At 43.3% G+C, this 22,713-nt stretch overlaps 1 protein-coding gene across 1 annotated transcript in view; it reads right to left on the bottom strand.

Moving 5' to 3' along the window:
• LOC134401619 (DGAT1/2-independent enzyme synthesizing storage lipids-like) overlaps positions 1-22,713 on the bottom strand; it is a 225,776-nt gene that overhangs the window by 48,756 nt on the left and 154,307 nt on the right. The gene's annotated exons all lie outside the window — the stretch shown is intronic.

The raw sequence follows: 22,713 nt of genomic DNA on the forward strand, positions 1-22,713 counted from the left end.
GCCAACGATTCATCTCCCAGTTCTTCTGGCCTTCTTTCCTTCACAAAATGAGACCCCAGTAAGTCTGATTTATTTTTAGAAGCTAAACTTGTCATGACATTCTTCTGTGTGCAGGAAAAGTCACACAATAAATAAACATCCAGTTTATGGGCCACGTGGTCATTGTTTACTTTCTCTTTCTCCTCTGTGAAGAAATGTGAAGTATTGTCTGACAGAAGTGTGTAGGGGGTGGGGGTGGAGTGACAGTAAGTAACCATGATTTTCCCCCACCTGATGATCCTCTGAGTGAAAGAATACTGGAGTTGAAAAGCCTTTGTCCTGCTCAGCATAGCTGTTATTATGCTGAATATGTTTTGGCAATTTTTGCTTATTGTTAAGGCAACCTAAAGTAGATTTTAGCCAAAAACCACAGTTAACACCATAGAGAATAAGCATTACAATATAAAGCAAGGCAGAAGGGATATACAAGTACAACATAGTTTAAATAAATATACAGCTATAGACCCCCTTTCTTTAAATGGCATCACTGTCCTCTAAAACTTCCCTAATCCATGCTGCTTTCCCAGTGAATCTAGTCAGGTTTAGCATGATGGGTTTGGCAGTATTTGAGAGTAAATATTGTATTTTCTCTAGGCATGTGCTCCGCTCCGATTAGAAGCTCAGAAGCAGGAGTGAATTGGCCTGCTCCGCCTTGCCCAGAGGCGGAGTAGAAGCGGACCGCGGACCCCTAGAAGCAGGGCGAAGAGAAGCGCCCATTTTTTGGAGCTCCTCTTTCAGGCGGACCGCTCCGATCGCCATCTTGAAACATTTCGCCCATGGGATTGCATTGCAGAAAAGAATCGCAGATAACTGGGTTGTTTTTGAAGCTATCGTTCTGAAAATTCTTGTGCTCAGAGAGTCGTGGATGGGGGTCATTTTGAGACTACTCTCACCTCTCTGCGTCGTGTGGTTCGCATGCTATATTTCTTTAAAAATTGGGTAAACAAACATTATAAACAGGGACAGCGCGGGTCAAATGGCGGTTTTCGCCCATAGGATTGCATTGCGGAAAAGAATCGGGGATAACTGTGTTGTTTTTGAAGCTATCGTTCTGAAAATTCTTGTGCTCAGAGAGTCGTGGATGGGGGTCATTTTGAGACTACTCTCACCTCCCTGCGTGGTGCGGGTCGCACGCTAGAATTTTTTTAAAAACCGGCGGGGAAAATACCTTTTTCGAAGGACTGAGGGGCAGAGTCAACTCCCGGTCATGATCACATGATCCCAAAGTTGGAGGAGGGGATAGGCAAAATGGGTAACTTGGGATTCTGGGAAACTTCTCTTTCTTAATCTGAACGGACTTTTCCCAGTGTTTTTTAAAACAGTAGCCCCACCAAATGCACAAACACAACCTGAAATCATATACTAAGCCAATAATAAGAGAGCACTGCTACCCAACCTAACTTTGGGGAACAACTGAAAAGATGTGGTACAAGGGGATGAGCTCCCCTAGGGCATCCCATGTGGATGTGCCCCCACTCTCTCCTGTACTTGAAAGGCCATCAGAGCCTTCCAAAGAGAGTAACCCGGTGGAGCAATGCCTATCATGAGTTGAAGTGAGCGGTCTACTTCTCTTAGTGATGGAGCAATGCCTATCATGAGTTGAAGTGAGCGTTTACTCCTCAGAGCTGTTGGTGGAAGCAATGGCTTTCATGAGTTGAACTGGCAGCTGCTTCCCCCTCCCCTGGGCACGTCCCCCTATTGCTGGTAAAAGACAGATATAGCCTTTTTTAAAAAGTTCTTCTTGTTGTTTATTCAGCAACACTGCTGCTTTTAATTCCACCCCTCCTTTGTTTATTTATTTATTTATTTATTCCATTTTATATGCATTACTGGCTTATCCTTGGCTCACTTCCTTATGCCCCCAGAAATGTCTGCTGCCTGCCTGCCTTCCCTCCCTCCTCCCCTGCCCACCTCACAGGGATGTTGTGTGTGTCTGGCTTTGACTCAGGGGAGAAGTCCTTCCCGCGTTCACTTAGAGTTTTGGAAGTTCCAAATCCATTTTTCAAGTGTGGAAGAAGATTCATTTAGGTTGATCTCTACTCCCCAGTTCATGGCATGTTGGGATTTCCGTTGAAATGGCCCCATTGAGATGTCTGCAGGTTTGAGCCCCGCCAAAAATCAGGGGATGATGGGACTGCCTTGAGTCTCGGCGTGCGTATGTATCCCTGGATAAGCTTTCATGGTGGTGAGTTTGAGGTTTCTAACGTGCAAATTGACGGAGCTATGGATAGGGGTGTGAATGGGGTGCCCGATTTTCATAAATTCCCCCAAAATCAGGGGATGATGGGATTGCCTTGAAACTTGGCGTGCGTGTGTATGGTGCCAAACTTGAGGTGTCATGGTGCCAAACTCGAGGTTTCTAACTTAAACAGAAAAAAAGTTTTATACTTTTTTAGCTTAATGCAAGCCTATGGGGGGGGGGAAACGGAGCTCCGATCCGGATCCAGAGCTCCAAGCGGAGCGGAGCGGCCATAGGCGGAGCGGGGGCGGGGCAGAGCGGGCCGATCCGCAAATCGCGGATCTGGAAGAGAAGCGGAGCGGGGGGTCCGTGCACACCCCTAATTTTCTCCATATTGGTGATGTTAGCCATGAAGAAAGATGAAGTATTGTCCGACAGAAGTGTGTGGAGTGGGTGACAGTAGGGAACCATTCCCCCACCCCCATCTAATGATCCTCTGAGTGAAAGAATGCTGGAGTTGAAAAGCCTTCGTCTTGTCCAGCATGGCTTTTATTATGTTGCATATGTTTTGGCAATGTCCAGTAGTTGCTTCTTTTTGGAGGTGTTTATTAAATGGATGAACTGGAGCAATCTTTAATATTTGCTGATTTAAATTATTTAGCTCCTTTAATGAAATTAAGGAATGGTCAGCTTAAATAGATACTCAGCACCTTTTTGATATCTAAAATACTGACATTACAACACTGGGAGGCAAAATACTCAACTACTATAATGCAGCAAATTGAAGACCTTACAGTGCTTTCAGTATTGGAACAGATGGCATATATACACCACCTTCTGGTCTGCTTTTGTTGAAGCTTAATTATAGTTGCTAGAATTATATTCATATATATGCATTTTAGGGATGTGCTCCGCTCCGATTAGGAGCGTAGAAGCAGTAGCAGATTGGCCTGCTCCGCCTTACCCAGAGGCGGAGTAGGAGCGGACCGCGGACCCCCTAGAAGCAAGGCGAAGAGAAGCGACCATTTTTCGGAGCTCCGAGTTCAGGCGGAGCGCTCCGGTCGCCATCTTGAAAACATTTCGCCATAGGATTGCATTGCGGCAAATAATCGCGCATAACTACGTTGTTTTTGAAGCTATCGTTCTGGAAATTCTTGTGCACAGAGAGTCGTGGATGGGGGTCATTTTGAGACCACTCTCAACTTTCTGCGTTGTCTGGGTCGCGGGCTATATTTTTGTGAAAATCGGGTCAACCGCGCGGCTCAAACTGCGTTTTCGGCTTTTCGCCCATAGGATTGCATTGAGGGAAAGAATCGGGGATAACTGGGGGGGGTTAAGCTATCGTTCTGGAAATTCTTGTGCACAGAGAGTCGTGGATGGGGGTCATTTTGAGACCACTCTCAACTTTCTGCATCGTACGGGTCGCGGGCTATATTTTTGTGAAAATCGGGTCAACCGCGCGGCTCAAACTGCGTTTTCGGCTTTTCGCCCATAGGATTGCATTGAGGGAAAGAATCGGGGATAACTGCGTTTGACCACTCTCAACTTTCTGCATCGTACGGGTCGCGGGCTAGACGTTTTTAAAAAATCGGCGGGAAAAATACCTTTTTCAAAGGGCTGAGGGGCAGAGTCAGATCCCGGTCATGATGATCCCAAAGTTGGAGGAGGGCATAGGCAAAACAGGTAACTTGGGATTCTGGGAAACTTCTCTTTCTTCATCTGAACGGGCTTTTCCCCGTGTTTTTTAACACAGTAGCCCCACCAAATGCACAAACACAACCTGAAATCATATACTAAGCCAAGAATAAGAGATAGAAACACAGCACTGCTCCCCACCCTAACCTTGGGGAACAACTGAATCGATGTGGTGCAAGGGGATGAGCTCCCCTAGGGCATCTCATCGTGGACGTGCCCCCACTCTCTCCTGCACTGGAAGGCCATTAGAGCCTTCCAAAGAGAGTAAAACGGTGGAGCAATGCCTCTCATGAGTTGAAGTGAATGGTCACTTTTCAGTGGTGGAGCAATGCCTGTTCTGAGTCGAAGTGAGCGTTTTACTTCTTCTCAGAGCTGTGGCTGTCAGTGTCTTGAACTGGCAGCTACTTCCCCCTCCCCCGGGCACGTCCCCCTATTGCTGGTAAAAGACAGATATAGCCTTTTAAAAAAAGTTCTTCTTGTTGTTTATTGAGCAACACTGCTGCTTTTAATTCCACCCCTCCTTTGTTTATTGATTGATTTATTCCATTTTATATGCATTACTGGCTTATCCTTGGCTCACTTCCTTATGCCCCCAGAAATGCCAGCTGCATGCCTGCCTGCCTTCCCTCCCTCCTCCCCTGCCCACCTCGCAGGGATGGTGTGTGTGGGGTGCCCGATTTTCAAAAATTCGCCAAAAATCAGGGGATGATGGGATTGCTTTGAAACTTGGCATGCGTGTGTATATCCCCATGAGGTGTCATGGTGCCAAACATGAGGTTTCTAACTTGAACAGAAAAAAAGTTGTATAATTTTTTAGCTTTCAATGCAAGCCTATGGGGGGGGAAACGGAGCTCCGGATCCGGATCCGGAGCTCCGGGCGGAGCGGAGCAGAAGTGGGTGGAGCGGGGGCGGGGCGGAGCGGCCCGATCCGGAAAATGGCGGATCTGCAAGTGAAGCGGAGCGGGGGGTCTGTGCACACCCCTAATGCATTTCATATGTATTCAACATTATGTATTATATTCATTAAACAAAAAACCTACAGTTTACAAAACAACATTAAGGCTCTACAGTTTTCAACCAAGCACCAAAAGCAGGGAAATTGGGAGTTAAGGCTCACAAGCCTCACCACATCCTCCCTAAGGAGGCAGAAAGTGCCAGGGAAATTCTTATTCTCCCAAAGCAGATAAACCATGAGGACAGGATGGAGAATAGGATATGCAGAGGTGACTGTGGGGTTGTGGTTTTTTTTGTTTAGAGCAGCCCTTCCCCAACCTGGTACCCTCCAAAGGTGTTAGACTACAACTCCCCTCACTGCAAGTCAGTATGTCCCATGGTCAGGAATGCTGGGACAGCAAGATAGGGAATGCTGTACTATATCTTTACCAAATACAGGGGCTGCTCAATATTTTTCTGTCACACACATCTCACATATACTAGCATGTTTGATAACAAAAGGGGCACTATTTGTTGCAGAAATAGAACCAGAGCATGTGCTGGCCTTTTCAACTTTTGGTCAATATCCCACCCTTCAAAGAACCAATTTTTTCCCCTTAAAATGTGTTTCTACAAATATACTGTTCACTCCCCAAAATCCCTCCACAATACATCATTTCATCAGATGACAGAGGAACATAAAAGAATTAATTTGGCTGTCTTGAACTCCTTTCAAAGAAGATTTGTTTTCAATCCTATATCACTTAGGAGGAAACCCTAGAGAACTCAACAACACTGACTTCTGAGAAGACATGTATAGGATCCAAGTGGAAACCAACCTTCTTGAGCCTGGTGACTTCCAGATGTGTTGCACTTCAACTCCCATGTTATGGGGAGGACAAAAATCATTTTCAGCAATAGAATTTACAGAGTGAACTCAGCATATCCAAATACAAGAAGATGGCCAGGAGATGTTTTGGTCCACTTCATCAGAAAGACAATGAGAGATAAAATCCTCCAGTGCCACTATGAAAATAAAATAAAAATCCACGGAAAAGAAGTTATTCTACTGAAGGAAATACCAGTGACAATCCTTCATAAACATAAAGACTATGCTTTTCTAACTAAGGTTCTTAACAAGAAAAAGATAAGATTCAGATGGGAATTTCCAGAAGGAGTGATACTTACCTAAAAGGAGGAGAGATTTAAGTTGAACTCCATACAAAAAGCCAGGAATTTTGTGGAAAAGCTTAAAGGAGAGCAGGATAATGACACTGATGGAGGGGAAGGACCAAGCAAAGACAAAAAAAACCCAATGGATCTTAAGCTCTTCTCATGTAATGTCAATGGCTTGAATACTGCTTCAAAGAGAAACAAAATCTTTCACTATCTAAGAAAATGTAAATATGATATTGTATGCCTACAAGAAACACATATTTAAAAAGGAGATATCAAATATTTGACCAATAAGAATTTGGGACTGGAATTTACTGCGACGAGTACAAATAAGAAAAATGGTCTAGAAATGTATATACAGCCACAGTTATAACCAGAACTGATTTTAGTTGATGAACAAGGACATTATTTAGGGGTAAAAATTGTGTTAGATGGTGTGTCAACACTGATCTTTGGAATATATGCCCCTAATGTTGGTAAAGCAGAATTTTATGGAGGACTGTTGTCCAAGTTGACAGAGGGCCTTGCTAGACCTGCCGGGATAAGCCGGCAGGGAGGCGGGGCGACGGCGTGCAAACTTTAACGCGCGCCGCCCAGCCTCCTAGACGCACAACGCGCAGGGACGACGGAAGCCCTGCAGCGCCGGCCATTTTTTAAAAAGTTTAAAGGGGCCACGTGCGCCCGAAGACTGCGGAGAAGGTAAGGGTTTTTTATTAGTTAACCCCCCCCCATCCGCTCCTGATCCCTTCCTGATCTTTCTCTCCCTCCATGTCCCGTGTGTCGTCTCCCCTCCTTTTCCCTCCGTGTGTGTGTCCTGTGTCATCTCCCCTCCTTTTCCCTCCGTGCGTGTGTCCTGTGTCATCTCCCCTCCTTTTCCCTCCGTGCGTGTGTGTGTGTGTCCTGTGTCATCTCCCCTCCTTTTCCCTCCGTGCGTGTGTCCTGTGTCATCTCCCCTCCTTTTCCCTCCGTGCGTGTGTGTGTGTGTCCTGTGTCGTCTCCCCTCCTTTTCCCTCCCGGGATCTCCCCGGCCGATGGGCACAGCGCTCAGCGCTGTGGCCAGTCCGCGGCTTTTTGTGGCTACTCGTGAGTAAGCGATTAGCCGCAAAAAGCCACGGAAGTCCCTAGACCTTCCCCAGCTCCGGCCTCAGGCCGGAGCTGGGGAAAAGGCGCGCCATAAGCGAATTCGCTTATGGCGCGTTGGAGAAGGCCTCAGCGCGGCCTGTCTCCGGATTCCCCTGTGCGTCATCTGGACGCACAGCAGGGAAGCCGGGACAGAAGGCGCGCTAAGGCCTCGTCTAGGAAGGCCCTGGGTTACATTTTGAGAACTGGTGTTTGATGGGAGATTGGAATGATTTTACCACAGATGGACAGAGCATCAGAGACGAATATAAAATGCAACCAAGGAAAACTTCCAAAAAGTTTCTTTGATTTGATGGCCAATTTAGGTTTGGTGGATGCATGAAGATTACGAATGGCTCTTCCAAAGAATACACTTTTTTAAAAAGAAAGGCATATAACCCACTCAAGAATAGATATGATTTTGACAACTAAAGGATTGTTTATGGAAGTTAAGAAAATAGAGGTTTTACCTAAAGTTTTCTCTGATCACAATCCAATAATGATGAACTGTAGAAAGGACAGTTAAGATGGAGACTTAATGAAATGTTATTGCATGACAATCAGACAGCTGAAAAAATAAAGAAACTAAAAGAATATTTTGAATTGAATATGGATAAAGGGACAAAGTTGAATATGGTTTGGGACGCCAGTAAGGCGTTTATGCAGGGTCAATTTATCCAACAGAATCGTCAATTGAAAAGGAAAAGAGAGGAGAAGATGCAGAGAATAATGGATGAGATAAAAAAAAGAGAACAAGAACTAAGTCAACATCTGGGAAGGGAGAACGTCGTGCAACAAATTAAATTGTTACAACTGCAATTGTCATTGTTGATGACAAAAGAAATGCAAATTAAATTAAATTATATGAAACAGAGAGAATTTGAGTTGGCAAATAAACTGGGGAAATGGTTGGCATATAAGTTGAGAAAAGAAAGAGAAAAGAAAATGATAATTAAAATAAAAGAGAGTGGAGTAGAATTTACAGAGGCCAAGGCTATTCAGAAAGATTTTTACTCTTACTATACCAACCTATTTAAGAGACAGGTGGTTTCAACAGAGTTGATGGATAAATATTTAGAAAAACAAAATCTCCCGAAATTTACGGCAGAGCAAAAACAGAGAATGAATGGGCCCATCACAATGTGTAAAATGGTGGAGAAAATAAAACAGATCAAATTGGGTAAAGCTCCAGGACCGGATGGACTATCGGGGCTATACTATAAGAAGTGTGAAGAGGAACTGTTGTAGCCATTACAAATGACAATGAACTCCATATTGATGAGTGGAAAGATACTGGATTCTTGGTGTACAGTGTATATAACACTGATACCAAAGGAAGGACAAGATACAACTCTGACTAAGAACTATAGGCCAATATTGTTGCTTAATAATGATTACAAATTATTTGCAGCAATTCTGGCAGAGAGGCTTAAGATTACATCCATGAAGACCAAAGTGGCTTTCTACCGAAAAGACATATGAGTGATAATATGAGAACAGTGCTGAATATAATAGAATATCTAGAAAAACATCCTGAAAGACAAGCAGCACTAATATTTTTAGATGTGGAGAAAGCCTTTGATAATTTGAACTGGGACTTTATGTTTAGGGTTCTAGAACAAGTGGACTCGGGTGAGAACTTTATAAAATGGGTGAAGTCAATTTATAATCACCAGAAAGCGCAAATCATTGTTAATGGAGACCTTACTAGCACATGTGATATAGAAAGAGGGACAAGACAGGGTTGTCCTGTCTCCTCTGTTATTCATCATGGTGTTGGAGGTTTTGAACCGGGACATAAGACAAGATGAACGAATTGGTGGAGTAAGGCTTTAAAAAGAGACATACAAATTGAGGGCCTTTGCAGACGATTTGGTTATCAAACTGTAGGACCCTCTAAAAGGAGTTGAGACCCTGATGAGTAAACTTAAAGAGTTTGGTGCAGTAGCAGGGTTAACAAACAGAAAACGAAAATATTAACCAAGAACATGGAAATATAAGAACAAAGAAAGCTGATAGAGAGAACGGGCTTTTAAATAGAGAAAAAGGTTAAATATTGGGGAATTGTGCTGACTAATATGCTAATAATTATGTGGAAGTATGGAATGAAATTAAAGAGGACCTAGCTAAATGGGAGAAATTGAGGTTATCACTGTTGGGAAGAATTGCCATGATAAAAATGAATGTGTTGCTGAAAATGTTATTTCTGTTCCAAACAATGCCTATTGTAAAAGGGGATGTACCATTCAAGCAATGGCACAGAGATATTTCTAGATTCATTTGGCAATGTAAAACATCAAGAATAAAAATTAAAATTCTACAAGATGCCAAAGAAAGAGGAGGTTTGGGATTACCCAATCTGAAATTGTACTTCTATGCATGTTGCTTGGTGTGGATGAAAGAATGGCTACTGTTGGAGAACAGATGACTATTAGAGTTGGAGGGGCATGATATAAGATTTGGGTGGCATGGATATTTGTGATATGAGAAAGCAAAGGTCAATGTGGACTTTAACAATCATTTTGTTAGAAGGTCTATTTTGATTGTATGGAAGAAATACAAATCGAGATATGTCAGAAGATTCTAATGTGGGTGTCGGCTCAAGAAGCTTTTTTCAGAAGAGAACACAAATGGTTAAAATATAGGGATGTCCTGGAGATAACCCAAGGAGAGACCAAATTAAAAACGAGAGAAGAGTTGGTAAAAGAAGGACATATATGTCAATGGTTTTCGTATCTACAGATCCTGGAGAAGTTTAAGAGTGATTTAAAAGAGGGGGGATTTGAGAGGTCAAAATCATTGTTTGAAGAAGTATTATGTACTAATGATGAACATCTTATTGGTAAAGTATATAAACTGTTATTACAGCTGGAGGGGGAGAAAGAACAAATGAAGGACTGTATGGTCAGATGGGAAAACAATGTGGGGCATAAGATTCCAATTGAATTATGGAAAAATGTGTGGACAAAAGGTTTAAAGTACACATTAAGTACCAGACTTAAGGGAAAAAATTATAAGATGATGTATAGATGGTATATGTCTCCATCAAAGTTAGCAAAAATGTATAGTGGTTGTTTGGGGGACTGTTGGAAATGTGAAGAACAAGAAGGAACCTTTTATCATATGTGGTGGTCTTGTAAAAGAGCAAAAGCATACTGGGTTAAAATACATGAATTAATGCAAAAAAAAATTAAAGATAAACACAGAAATGAAACCAGAATTGTTTTTGCTTGGACTTCGGGATGATCAATTTAAAGAAAAAAGATTGTTATTTCAACATATGGTGACAGCGGCAAGACTACTATATGTGCAATATTGGGGAAAAACACAAGTACCAACAATGGAAGAATGGCTCCTCAAGGTGATGGAATTGGTGGAGATGACGAAATTAATGGCGCTAGTACATGAAAGAACAATAGCCTCATATGTATTGGACTGGAAACCTTTTATTGAGTATATACAAGAACAGCAAAAGGATGATTTATTTGTTTGTGGATTTTATATATAACCTGTACCTTTGCCTTTGATATATATACATTAGCTTGTTGTTATGAAATTCGTACCAGGCACTATAGAAACAACGGATGTTTGCCGCCTGACATGAAGTGCGCTTTAAATGAAATATAGCCTTATGTATTGTGTTTATTTTACTAGATGTATGTGTGGTGTAGTAGTATGTATAGTTTGTAGTGTTTCTTTTTTGTTTCTTTTTTGTACCTTCCTTATGTGTCTGGTTTTTGTGGGAAATAAATAAAAGTATTAACTTAAAAAAATAGTTTTAAAATAATCCTTACACATGAAACTATTAGGTGCCAGCTGTGCCCTTGATCTCACACTGCTGAACACGTAAGAAAAATCCTCTGTGTTAGTCCCCCGACACCATATATCTGATATTCAATAAACAGACAACCTAAGCTATGAGTTGAAAACTAAATTTAACCTCTGAGGAACTATCTGGGTTAGATTGCTTCATTTGGTTTGTCTATTTAAACTGATGCACATCTTTTGGAGTTTCTTGATGTATCGCATATCTTAATGCTGGAAAACATCATAATTTAGAACAGATGTGGGCAGAAAATAGATATTTTTATTTATTTATTTATTACATTTATATACCACCCCATAGCCGAAGCTCTCTGGGCGCTTTAAAAATAAAATTAAAAATAAAGAGATGAAACTTGGCAGGATAGTAGCTCTTAAGTAGGGCTTTAGGCATGCTGAGTTGGGAACAGATCAGTTCATGCCTTGATTTTTAGGGTTTTTAAAAAGTCAAACTTTTTTAAAAGTCCTAAAAACGAAAGCACGAACCAATCTGCTTCCAACTTGGCATGGCTCAATTCTTGCACAGGCTGCATTTCCACCTCTAGATAGTTCATCAAAGTAAGACCCACTGAATTTCCTTGGTTCTTGAAAAGCAACGTACTTGCTTTTAGATTTGCCAGTCCCAGAACTCTATGTGTACTATGAATGCCTGCTCTGTCTGACCCTATAATTTCCTACAAGGCCCAGCCAGGAAGAGCCAGAGTAACGCCATTAGCTCTAAGCAAGAAAGGCACGTAGCAAAGAAAGAGACACATGCATAGAATAGAGCTATTGTTCGTCAGAGGAAGGATGAGTTAGCAGCATAGAAAGGAATGTAGAAACAGAAACATACTGAACTAAGATAACACAGGGACATGCGTAGTATAGACAAATGCTGACCACCAGGGTGTTGTTTACTTCGAGGTATAAAAAGTGATTGCACCCTACACCTTTTGTCCAGTCTGCTATATGCTTCCACACCCTGACTTGCAAGCAGTTAATCAATAAATTGATTTGTTTTTGGCTTCCACTTTTGCATGCTGGCTGATTTCTTGGGGCTTCAATTGGCTTTGCCCACAGGAGAAAGAACATGTTTTCTAACAATGGTGCTGTGACTCGGATCCTCTCCTGTGCAGAGTCTTTGCTGATCTAACCCGTAGAGAGAATCTTGGACGGGAAGTGGCCATAGACTGAGTTCAGTCTTCTCTTCCAATTGATTGGCCCCGGGCGACAGCTTTGACACCTGGAAGGCAGAGGAAAGACAGAGCCTAATTAGAAGCATCAAAAGTGGATGCAAAAGGGGCAGTAAGCAGTCGGACGTGACTAAAAGGGAAAATCAGATCCCGATTGGGTAAGTGTAAAGCACACTTTGAAGGGGATCCGCAGGACAGTGGTTGAGTGCTGTGAATGTGTGAGACGCTATTTTATAGCGAAGTGAGTGGGAGTCCTGATTTGCATTTCTAGTGTCTCCGTGAGGAGCCTAGTCAGAGATGGACGAAGCGAAGTGAACTGTTGAGAGACACCACTGCTGTCATGGGTGGGTCCCAATCCCAAGAAGGAGGATCTAAGACCCCCTTAGGATGTGTGTTGTGCAACTTTGGAAAATACAAAAGGGATTATGGAACAAAAATGACAAAAGATAGATTAATAATATTGTGTCAAAAGGAGTGGCCAGTTCTTTGCCCCAAATGGCCAAAGGAGGCTTCCTTTGATCCAGGAGTGGTTTCAAAGGTCCATGTAATTGTGGTTCAGAGTAAGAGATGAGATGAATTTCCGTATATTGATGCCTGGGGGGCTGCCATCCCTCTTGTTGGAAAACCTGCCAAATGGGTAGTGAAGTGTATGGGTTTAGGTTGTTACCTTGCTCGCCAGGGAATGGCCCTGCCTTTATCTACACCATCCGAAGATGTTTTATTGCCCCACCTTATGGTACAGCAGTTCAGCAAGCCCCGGCACCCCCTGTGCCACCAGAGCAACCCCAGCAACAGCCCATTGTTAGGGAGCAAGCAGCTGCACCTATGCCACCTCCTGAAGAAAGCGAGGGGGAAGAGGAAGTTAGAAGAGGCCGAGAGGCAAGGCATAGTCCATCCCGGACTAGAAGCAAGCAGAGAGAACGTGAACGCTCTCGAGCAGAAGAGCGTCATATGCTCTCCATTAGAGAGGTCCCAAACCCTACAGGCGGGACCATGCTTGTGTATGCCCCCTTCTCCATGTCTGACTTGTATAATTGGAAGCAGCAGCATCCTCCCTTTGAAAAAGATCCTGAGCCCCTCATAGGACTCATGGAAACAATTCAGGTGACGCAACGCCCTACATGGGACGACGTGCAAATGATTTTAAATGTGTGCTTCTTGCCCCATAAGAGCACCATTTTGGGCGCAGCCCACCGTTGCTTTCTTGAAGAAAATCAAGATGCAAATGAAGATGCTGTGCAAAACGCTGTCCCCTCAGCCCGACCAGATTGGCCAGTTGACGGGGCTGCAGGGAGAGAGAGGCACAATGATTATTTCACATATATAATAAGAGGCTTAAAGAAGTCAGCCCAGAAGGCCCCCAACTTTCAGAAAGTCCTGGCTATTAAACAGGACAAAGATGAAACACCAGCTGCCTTTGTGCAAAGGCTAAGAGAAGGCTTCCGGAAATACACCAATATCAGTTTAGATGACCCTGCAAATCAAATTATTCTCACAGTGCATTTTGTCGGCAACTCGGCCCCAGACATTAGACAGAAGCTACAGAAAACTGAAGGGGGGGGTGCAGAGGAGGATTGAAGAATTAGTGGAGATAGCACAGCGGGTATATCAGAGAAGGGACGAAGAGGAGGAGAAGGCTGCCACCAAGCAGCAGGCGCACTTCATTGCAGCAGAAGTTGAAGAGAAGGAGAAAGGGAAAGAGAAAAATGGGAAAGGGGGGTCGCAGAGGAGAAAAGGAGGGCCCCCTGGGAAGAATCAGTGTGCCTTCTGTCGACAAGAAGGCCACTGGAAGACAGCTTGCCCTATTCTTAAAAGAAAAGAAGAGGAGCCAAGACAGGAAAGTGAAGAGGAGAAAAAGTATGTGTACCATGTGAAAGAAGACTAGGACAGACCGGGGTCCGGCCTCCTCCTGGCAACAATGCCAGCAGTTAGAATCCAGGTTAGAATCCAGGTTAGAATCTATGGTTAGAATCCAGGTGGGAGGCCGACCCTATGAGGCTCTGATAGATACCGGAGCCTCTCTTTCTGTCCTACCCCAAGAATGTAAGATGTCAGAACAGAGGACCTCGACCACATCATGGGAGTCGAAGGCAAAAGACAAAAGGTCCCTCTAAGTTACCCATTGCTTACTAAGGTTAGAGATCAACATATAGAACATTCGTTCATATGCACCCCCTCTTGCCCGGTTGCCCTGCTGGGCAGAGACATGCTGACTAAACTACAGGCAAAGATATCCTTCACCCCAGATGGGAGAGTGGAAGTAAGAATTCCGAAACAGCAGAGCAGTAATTATCAAATGGCAGTGCTGTTGAAAACAGAGAAACAAACGTCACCTGAGAATGAAGTCATAGAACTGGCAGTTAACCCGCTAGTATGGGCAGGAGTGGGCAGCCCCGCCCGAGCTAAAACAGCTGAGCCCTTCAAGATCCCTCTTAAGAAGGATGCTAAGCCAGTGCATGTAAAACAATACCCATTATCCACGGCAGCGAGAAGAGGCCTGAAAGAAGTAATTAGGAAATTAATAGAAGAAAAACGCTTAAAAGAAACAGCATCTCCATACAACATCCCTATCCTGGTGGTGGCTAAACCCCAGGGGGTATCTAACCCCCAGGGCATAGCTCAACCTCAGGGTTTTCGTTTAGTTCAGGACTTAAGACTCGTGAACCAGCAAATTGAAGCACCCCACCTGGTGGTCCCCAACCCGCACACGCTATTGACGCGGGTGCCACCACAGCACTCTTGGTTTTCTGTGCTAGACCTAAAGGATGCCTTCTTTAGTATTCCTCTTCATGAGGAGTCTCAGAAGCTCTTTGCCTTTGAATGGGAAGACCCTGATACAGGAATGAAATCCCAGCTGACGTGGCGGGTAGTTCCACAGGGCCTAAATTTGGCCCCTGGATTGTTTAGAGGGCAGCTTCAAAAAGATTTGGCCCCTTGGAGAGCCCAGAACCCTAGCGTGGGGTTGCAACGATATTGCGATGACCTATTGATTTCAACCACAACCAAGGAAGAGTGCCAACAGGGAACCATAAGTTTATTAAATCACCTTGCTGAGAGAGGATATAAGGTTTCAAAACCAAAAGCCCAGATGGTTCAACGCAAAGTGACCTTCCTTGGGTATCAGATTGAGCAAGGGAAAAGGCAGCTGAGCTCAGAAAGGCGGGAAGTTATATAGCATCATCCAGTGCCAACTAACCCTAGAAGTTTGCGGGTATATTTGGGGTTGACAGGCTTCTGTTGATTATGGACAGTATGGAGAAGTTGCCAAAACCCTTTATGAAAGCCTCCAGAAGGAGAGAATAAAGGAATGGAAGTGGACAAAAGAGATGAATAAAGCTTTTCTGACTCTTAAAGCTGCTCTTATAAGTCCACCTGCTTTGGCTCTACCAGATCCTTGTAAGCCCTTCCAGCTCTATGCCTATGAGCGGAAAGGAGTGGCATCAGGAGTGTTGTGCCAGAAATGTGGCCCCTCCTGGAGACCAATTGGATATTATTCTAAAGTTTTGGATCCAGTAGCCAAAGGGTGGCCTGCCTGCTTGCGGGCAGTGGCAACCACAGCCCTCTTAGAAGAAGAGGCTGAGAAAATGACTTTAGGAGCACCCACAGAAATATGGGTCCCTCATGGAGTCCCCCAGATCCTGGGATCTGGAGGAGATACGAAATTCTTGAATCCAGCTCGACATTCTAGATATGAGATTGCTCTTCTCCTGAATGAGAACCTGACTTTTAGGCCATGTCCCTCATTTAATTTGGCGGCCTCCCTGCCTGTTGATGAACAAGCCAAAGAGAAAATTGAGCATGATTGCCTAGAAGTACTTAATCTGGACACTAAATCTAGACAAGATCTTGAAGATGAGCCCTTGAGTGATGGAGAAGATGTGTATGTAGATGGCTCTAGCTATACAGAAGAAAGAAAGAGATACACAGGAGCAGCAGTAACAACCCTTGAGAAAATAGTGCATCAAGAACAACTGTCCCCCAAGTTGTCAGCTCAAGCAGCTGAACTAATAGCCTTGACAAGGGCATTAGAATATGGCAAAGGAAAAAGAATAAATGTGCATACAGATAGCAGATATGGGTTCTCTATATTACATGTGCATGGACAACTTTGGAAAGAGCGGGGCTTCATCACAGCTAATGGTCAACCAGTGGCCCATGGAGAACTGATAAGTAAACTATTGCAAGCGTTAACATTGCCCGAGGCTGTGGCTGTGATACATGTGAGGGCGCATGGGAAAGCAGCAGATCCAGAAATGAGAAAAGGCAACCACCTAGCAGACATAGCAGCCAAAGATGCAGCAAAGAATGGGCAGAAGACCATGTATTTAGTACTCCCTGATGTAGCAAAAAGCCCCCAATACACGGAACGTGAGTTAGAAATAGGGGAAGGGAACCGTGCCCAGAGGACACTGGAGGGATGGTTGAGAACCCCACAAGGTCTGATCATTCTGCCCCGAGCCTTGTATAGGCCTGTCTTGCAGGCTTTACATACAGAAGGGCACCCTGGGGCCTCAGGCATGATAGACTACTGTCAAAGGTTGTTTGTGTGTCCAGGACTTCCAGTGGAAGCCCAGTGAATTGTGGCATCTTGTGAGACATGTCAAAAGGTAAATGCTCCCCGTAGACCCCCCGCACCAATGGGAGGGAGACCATGGGCTTATTTCCCCTTCCAGCGAGTGCAAATCGACTTTGCAGACATGCCACCTTGCAAGAGTATAAATACCTTCTTGTTTTTGTATGTCAAGCTACGGGGTGGGTAGAAGCATTTCCGTGTGGAACATGTCAAGCTAAAGTTGTGGTGTGTAAAATAACGCAAGAGATAGTGCCAAGATATTCTATGCCAGAGGTCATCGAATCAGATATGGGGCCTCATTTTGTTGCTAGTGTGACCCAAAATTTCTGTAAAATATTAGGCATCACTTGGCACTTGCATGCCCCCTGGCGCCCACAGGCCTCTGGGCAAGTTGAGCGAATGAATCAGACTTTGAAGGAAACAATGACAAAAATCAGTATAGAAACTAGTCTAAAATGGGTAGATGCTTTGCCTATAGCACTACCCAAAGTTAGAAGGATGCCTCGGAAAAATTTGAAAGTGTCTCCCTTTGAATTGATGTTTGGGTTTGCCCCAAGGGTTATATACCCCAAAAGAGAGGAAGTAAAATGAGAATTGGGAGATCAAATGTTGAGGGAGCAATTAACTGCCCTTCAGTCTACTCTTTTACAGCTTCGTGCATATACTGTGCCTCAGCATCGAGTTCCATTGAACGCGCCCATCCATCCCTTCCAGCCTGGAGATGAGGTGTTCCTGAGAAAGTAGAATAAAGAGACATTAAAGGCTAGTTGAGAGAGACCATATATTGTGGGACTGGTGAGCCATTCTTGTGTGAAATTGGTGGGTCCATCCAAATGGACACATTGCAGTAGACTTAAAAGGTACAGAGGACCTCTGCCTCCTCCTGTAACACAGGCACAGGGGGACACAGGTTCGAAGACACCCTTGCTCCTTGGCGCACCGGAAGCCACCTTGGACACAGGAGAAGAATCCAGCAAGGAGCCACAATCGCCTGTATGTTATAAGTCACAACACTTAGGCAAGGCCGAATAAAAATAGCTAAATACACATAACTAATGTCTGAACAGGACCAGCAAGAAGTAGTAGTTGTTCTGTTGTTAATTAGAATTGGGGTAGCAGCATTTATACTGTAGTGGTATCAACTACTTGAGTGAAAGGTGAAATATCTGTGGGTATTTAGAATGTTAACCATAGGGTCGGCCATATTCATTTTGGGCCCATCCGGGGGGGAAACGAAGAATCAATGGGCAGAGTTGGCTGAAGATGTAGCTAAAGCTTAGAATAAAACCAAGTGCTTCGTGTGTACATTGCCTCCCTTTGACGCCACTGGAGGAATGCCATTTTTGCCAATACCCCTAAATGCCACCAGGGCTTGGACTGACGTAGGCTTTACCAAGGCTGAGTTAACAGCCTGGCCCCCCTGTATCATGGATCTCAAGGTATCCGGGTGGTGCCTACTCAAGGGCATCTATGTATAAAACAAACCCTATCAACAGGGACCGCTTACAATATATCACATGTGAGAAAATCAACGTGTGAAGAAACATGGGAGATTAAAGTTGTGAATTTATATGGGAAATAGAAATGTGGAAATGAAAGTGAATTCAGTTTTGGAAAATGTGTGTGCTCAAAAGGGCTGTCCAATCCCTAGAAGAAAGTTTGGAATGTTTCTAGCAGCACAGGATGGAATGGTACTCACTGTGACTATAACAAAAACTTGATAGGGCTCCCTAAGAAATATAGCTTGACTCTTGACTATTCAAGTACTTGAAAACCGCAGACATATAGATTATGGGCCTAATTTTCTTTGGTGGATATGCGTAAAGTATGCGTATAAACACCTATCTTAGGGATGGAGTGGAAGTTGTTATTTAGGAACCTTGATACCCCCCGTGTGGATAGTTGAAGAGCCCAAAATAGAGCATAAGAAAAGAGAAATTGAAGAAATTGCAGGGGGATCAGCTCAGTCATGGAGTAGCACAAATGACTGGCCCCCTGAAAGAATCATCAAGCACTATGGCTCCGCTTCATGGAATAAGCATGAAGTAATAGCTGGAGCTCGAGGACCTATCTGTAATTTAAATCGCATAATTCGGCTGCAAGCCGTTGTAGAAATTGTAACAAACAGAACTGCACAAGCCTTGAGACAGATAGCCCAACAATTAGATGAAAGCCGAAATGCCATCCTTCAATTAAAACTAGGGCTTGACTATGTATTGGCAAAGGAAGGTGGCTTATGTAGGGCCATGAATTGGACTGGCCCAGGACAATGTTGTTTCAACATCTCTGACAATGGGGATGCTATAAGAGTGTTTGCTGATGACATAGAAAAAGTTGCCCATGTTCCTGTGCAAACATGGAAGGGATAGGACACAGGTTGGTTAACATCTTGGCTGCCAAATGTTAAATAGTTAAACGGAATTGTTATGGCAATCGCTGTAATGCTAATAGCTTGTTTAGTAATACCATGTTGTTTACCTTGTTTAATGGCGCTTATAAGACATATGCAAGAAAGCTTTACACATAGACAAATGCTTGCCCTATATATGGAATTGCAACAGCAAGAGACACATGCACAGCTTTGAAGAAGTAAGAAAAGCTAAGGAGGGAACTGTAAGAGCCAGAGTAACGCCATTAGCTCTAAGCGAGAAAGGCACGTAGCAAAGAAAGAGACCCATGCATAGAATAGAGCTATTGTTCATCAGAAGAAGGACGAGTTAGCAGCATAGACTAGAAGAAAGAAATGTAGAAACAGAAACATACTGAACTAAGATAACACAGGGACATGCGTAGTATAGACAAATGCTGACTACCAGGGTGTTGTTTACTTCGAGGTATAAAAAGTGATTGCACCCTACACCTTTTGTCTGGTCTGCTATATGCTTCCGCACCCTGACTTGCAAGCAGTTAATCAATAAATCGATTTGTTTTGGCTTCTACTTTTGCATGCTGGCTGATTTTTTGGGGCTTCAATTGGCTTCTCCCACAGGAGAAAGAACATGTTTTCTAACAGTGGTATGGAGCAAACTCTTAGGAGAAAAAGGAAAGGAGCTCTGTGTGTGTATGGGGGGGGGGCAGGGGGATTAAAAGGAATGTACAGCTCCCTATTCCAAGGAGAGATCTGAAGACCAGGTGATCCTGGATCCAGAAGAGGGCTAAAAGAGATCTCTGCTGAGTTCTACACCATGCTTCACCAGTGAGCAAAAAAGCAAACTGGCCTTGGGGAAAGAGAGCCCAAAATACTCACAAAAAGACAAAGGAAAACATGGAGGAGAGCTTTCTCTGCTGTGGCACCCCGGCTGTGGAACGAGTTCCCCAGAGAGGTCCGCCTGGCGCCTACACTGTACTCCTTTCGTCGTCAGCTGAAGACGTTTTTATTTTCTCAGTATTTTAACACCTAATTTAACTTAAATTTAAACTTTGCTGTTTTAATTACGTATTTTAACCTGTATCAATTTCTGGTGTGTGGTTTTATCCTGATTGTGTTTTTATATTGTATTTTGTATTTGTGTTTTTAGATTGTTGGTTGTTTTATTATGCTTTTCATGGTTTTAATTTTTGTGAACTGCCCAGAGAGCTTCAGCTATTGGGCAGTATAAAAATGTAATGAATAAATAAATAATGTTCCAAAAGAGAACAGAAAACTCTTCCTCTCTCAAAAGGGAGGCAAGAACCAGGCTGAGTCTGTTTCTCAGAAAGCCCATTTCAATCCCATTCAATTCCATAGCTTCCTTGTGGTAGGGTCTGAAACCAGGCTGCTTAGTGCTTAAAGCAAACATCAACTATCATAAAGAATGATTCCACTAAGGAAATGCTAGAGGAGCCAGGTGGCCATTTTATTTTCAGCATACATCTAGCTGAGGCAGTAGGGAGCAGGAGAGTGATGCTACTGAGCATGTGCACGCTAAGTTTTGAAAAGACCTCTGTATTCACTCTAATGGGGCAAAGAAATATTCATTAAAAATCAACCAAAGGGAATTTTTAAAAAAGAAAAGCCAATCCACCCACTAGAAGGAGGGAGGAAGAAGACCCCACCACTGGATTGATGGGTAAGGGTCTCAATTTTCCAAATTTAATGAGCACATATTCTCGCCCGCCTATGTTTACAGTGTCGTTTTGATTCAGAGAGGGTTTCTTTTTTCTTTTGTACTTTAAGCTGCCCTCCTTCCCTCAAACTTCTTGAAATTTTCAGGGTATGTAAAACCAACATTTCTTTCTGGCACATGCAAATTTCAGCAAGATTGTTGAAACATTTTCCATTTTATGAACATTAGAATGACACAACCCAATTACTGCTTTAAAATGCAGAATGCAGAATCTACTCACCGTCCTTAACTACATGGACAATGCAATGTCCATGATTACACAGCATTTTTATAAATGCTATATAAATACATATAACATTTTTATACTGCCCATCAGCTGAAGCACTCTGGGCACTGCACAACCAAAACACCATAAAATATAACAAGTACAAATTTAAAACATTAAAAAGTTAAAAAGACAACAATGCCTGGAAAAACTAAATTGAAAAAAACACACATGGCTTTTGCATAGCTCGTGCTAAAAGGCCACAGAATCAGTTGGCAATAGCATCAGAAAGCCCAACTGCTCTGCTTGTTGCATCATCATCTTGCCAGCTGTATGTTATGCTGACAAAACCTGCATGTGTCATCCCCATCCCCATTTATGGTCATAGCTCTCTCTGTGTGAACAGGAGAATTGCAGAAATCAAGCATTGATTGACTATAAAATTTCTACAAATCTCCCCACATTTCCACAAAGCACCCCAATTTTGTGAACATTTCCTAATTTGTGGGCCTTTTAATTACGGCTGTGCATGGACCCCCTCATCCGTTCTGGATCCTGATTCACAACTCCCTGATTGGATCTGCTCTGCATCAATCCGCGTATGGTCCGCTCCGCTCTGCTGCGGGGCTCTGGATCTGGATCGGAGCTCTGTATTCCCCCCCCACCAAAGACTTGCATTGAAAATGTCAAACACCTATAACTTTTTTAGTTTTACAGATAGAAACATCAAAATGGGCACCACCTTCTACAAAGATGCTGATTCATGCCAATTTTGAAGCAAATCTGAGCATCCTCTGATTTTGGGGGAATATTTAAAAGATTGACTTCCCATTTTCAGAAATGCAGTTATCTCCGTCATTTTTCCAGATACACACTTGCAATTGGCCACCATGAGAGCTTATAAACGTATCCTTATTCATGCCAATTTTGAAAGAAATCTGAGCATCCCTTAATTTTTAACGATTTTTTAAACTTTTAACCCTCAACCCTAACCCCAATCAACAAACCCGCAAACATCTCTGTCACTTTTCAAGTTAGAAACATCAAAATGGATGCCCTGATAGCTTCTAAATGTATTCACATTCATGCCCCTTTTGAAGAAAATCCGAGCATCCCCTGAATTTTGGGGAATATTTTAAATATCCCATTTTCAAATATGCAGTTAACTCTGTCATTTTTGCAGTTAGAAACTTGAAAATGGGCACCATCAGAGCTTCCACCTAGATCCTTATCCATGCCCATTTTCTGGGAAATCCAAGAATGCCCTAATTCTTTAAAATATTTCCCCACCCCATTTAAAGAAATGCAAATATCTTGGGGGATTTTTCCAGATACAGACCTGTAAGTGGGCACCATGAGAGCTTCCTCATAGATCATTATTCATTCCCATTTTGAAGGAAATCCAAGCATCTCCTGATTTTGGGAAAATTTTAAAAAATATCCCCCCACCCCATTTACAGAAATGCATCTATCTCAGGGCTTTTGTAAGCTGCAGACAGCTAACTGGGCTTCTAAATAGATCCTTATTCATGGCTGTTTCAAAGGTAATCTGAACATGCCCTGAATTGTGGGGAATATTTAAAGATAAACCTGAATAAGAATCTTCAACACTTCCAAAATTAACAAGGGACTTCAAGAAGTCTAAACAGGCTGAGCGCAGCGCAGCAGCAATGCAACTGCCTTTTCATCGCCAG

The sequence above is a fragment of the Elgaria multicarinata genome, chromosome 7 (genome assembly GCF_023053635.1).
Source record: "Elgaria multicarinata webbii isolate HBS135686 ecotype San Diego chromosome 7, rElgMul1.1.pri, whole genome shotgun sequence".
NCBI classification, from domain to species: Eukaryota; Metazoa; Chordata; class Lepidosauria; order Squamata; family Anguidae; genus Elgaria; species Elgaria multicarinata.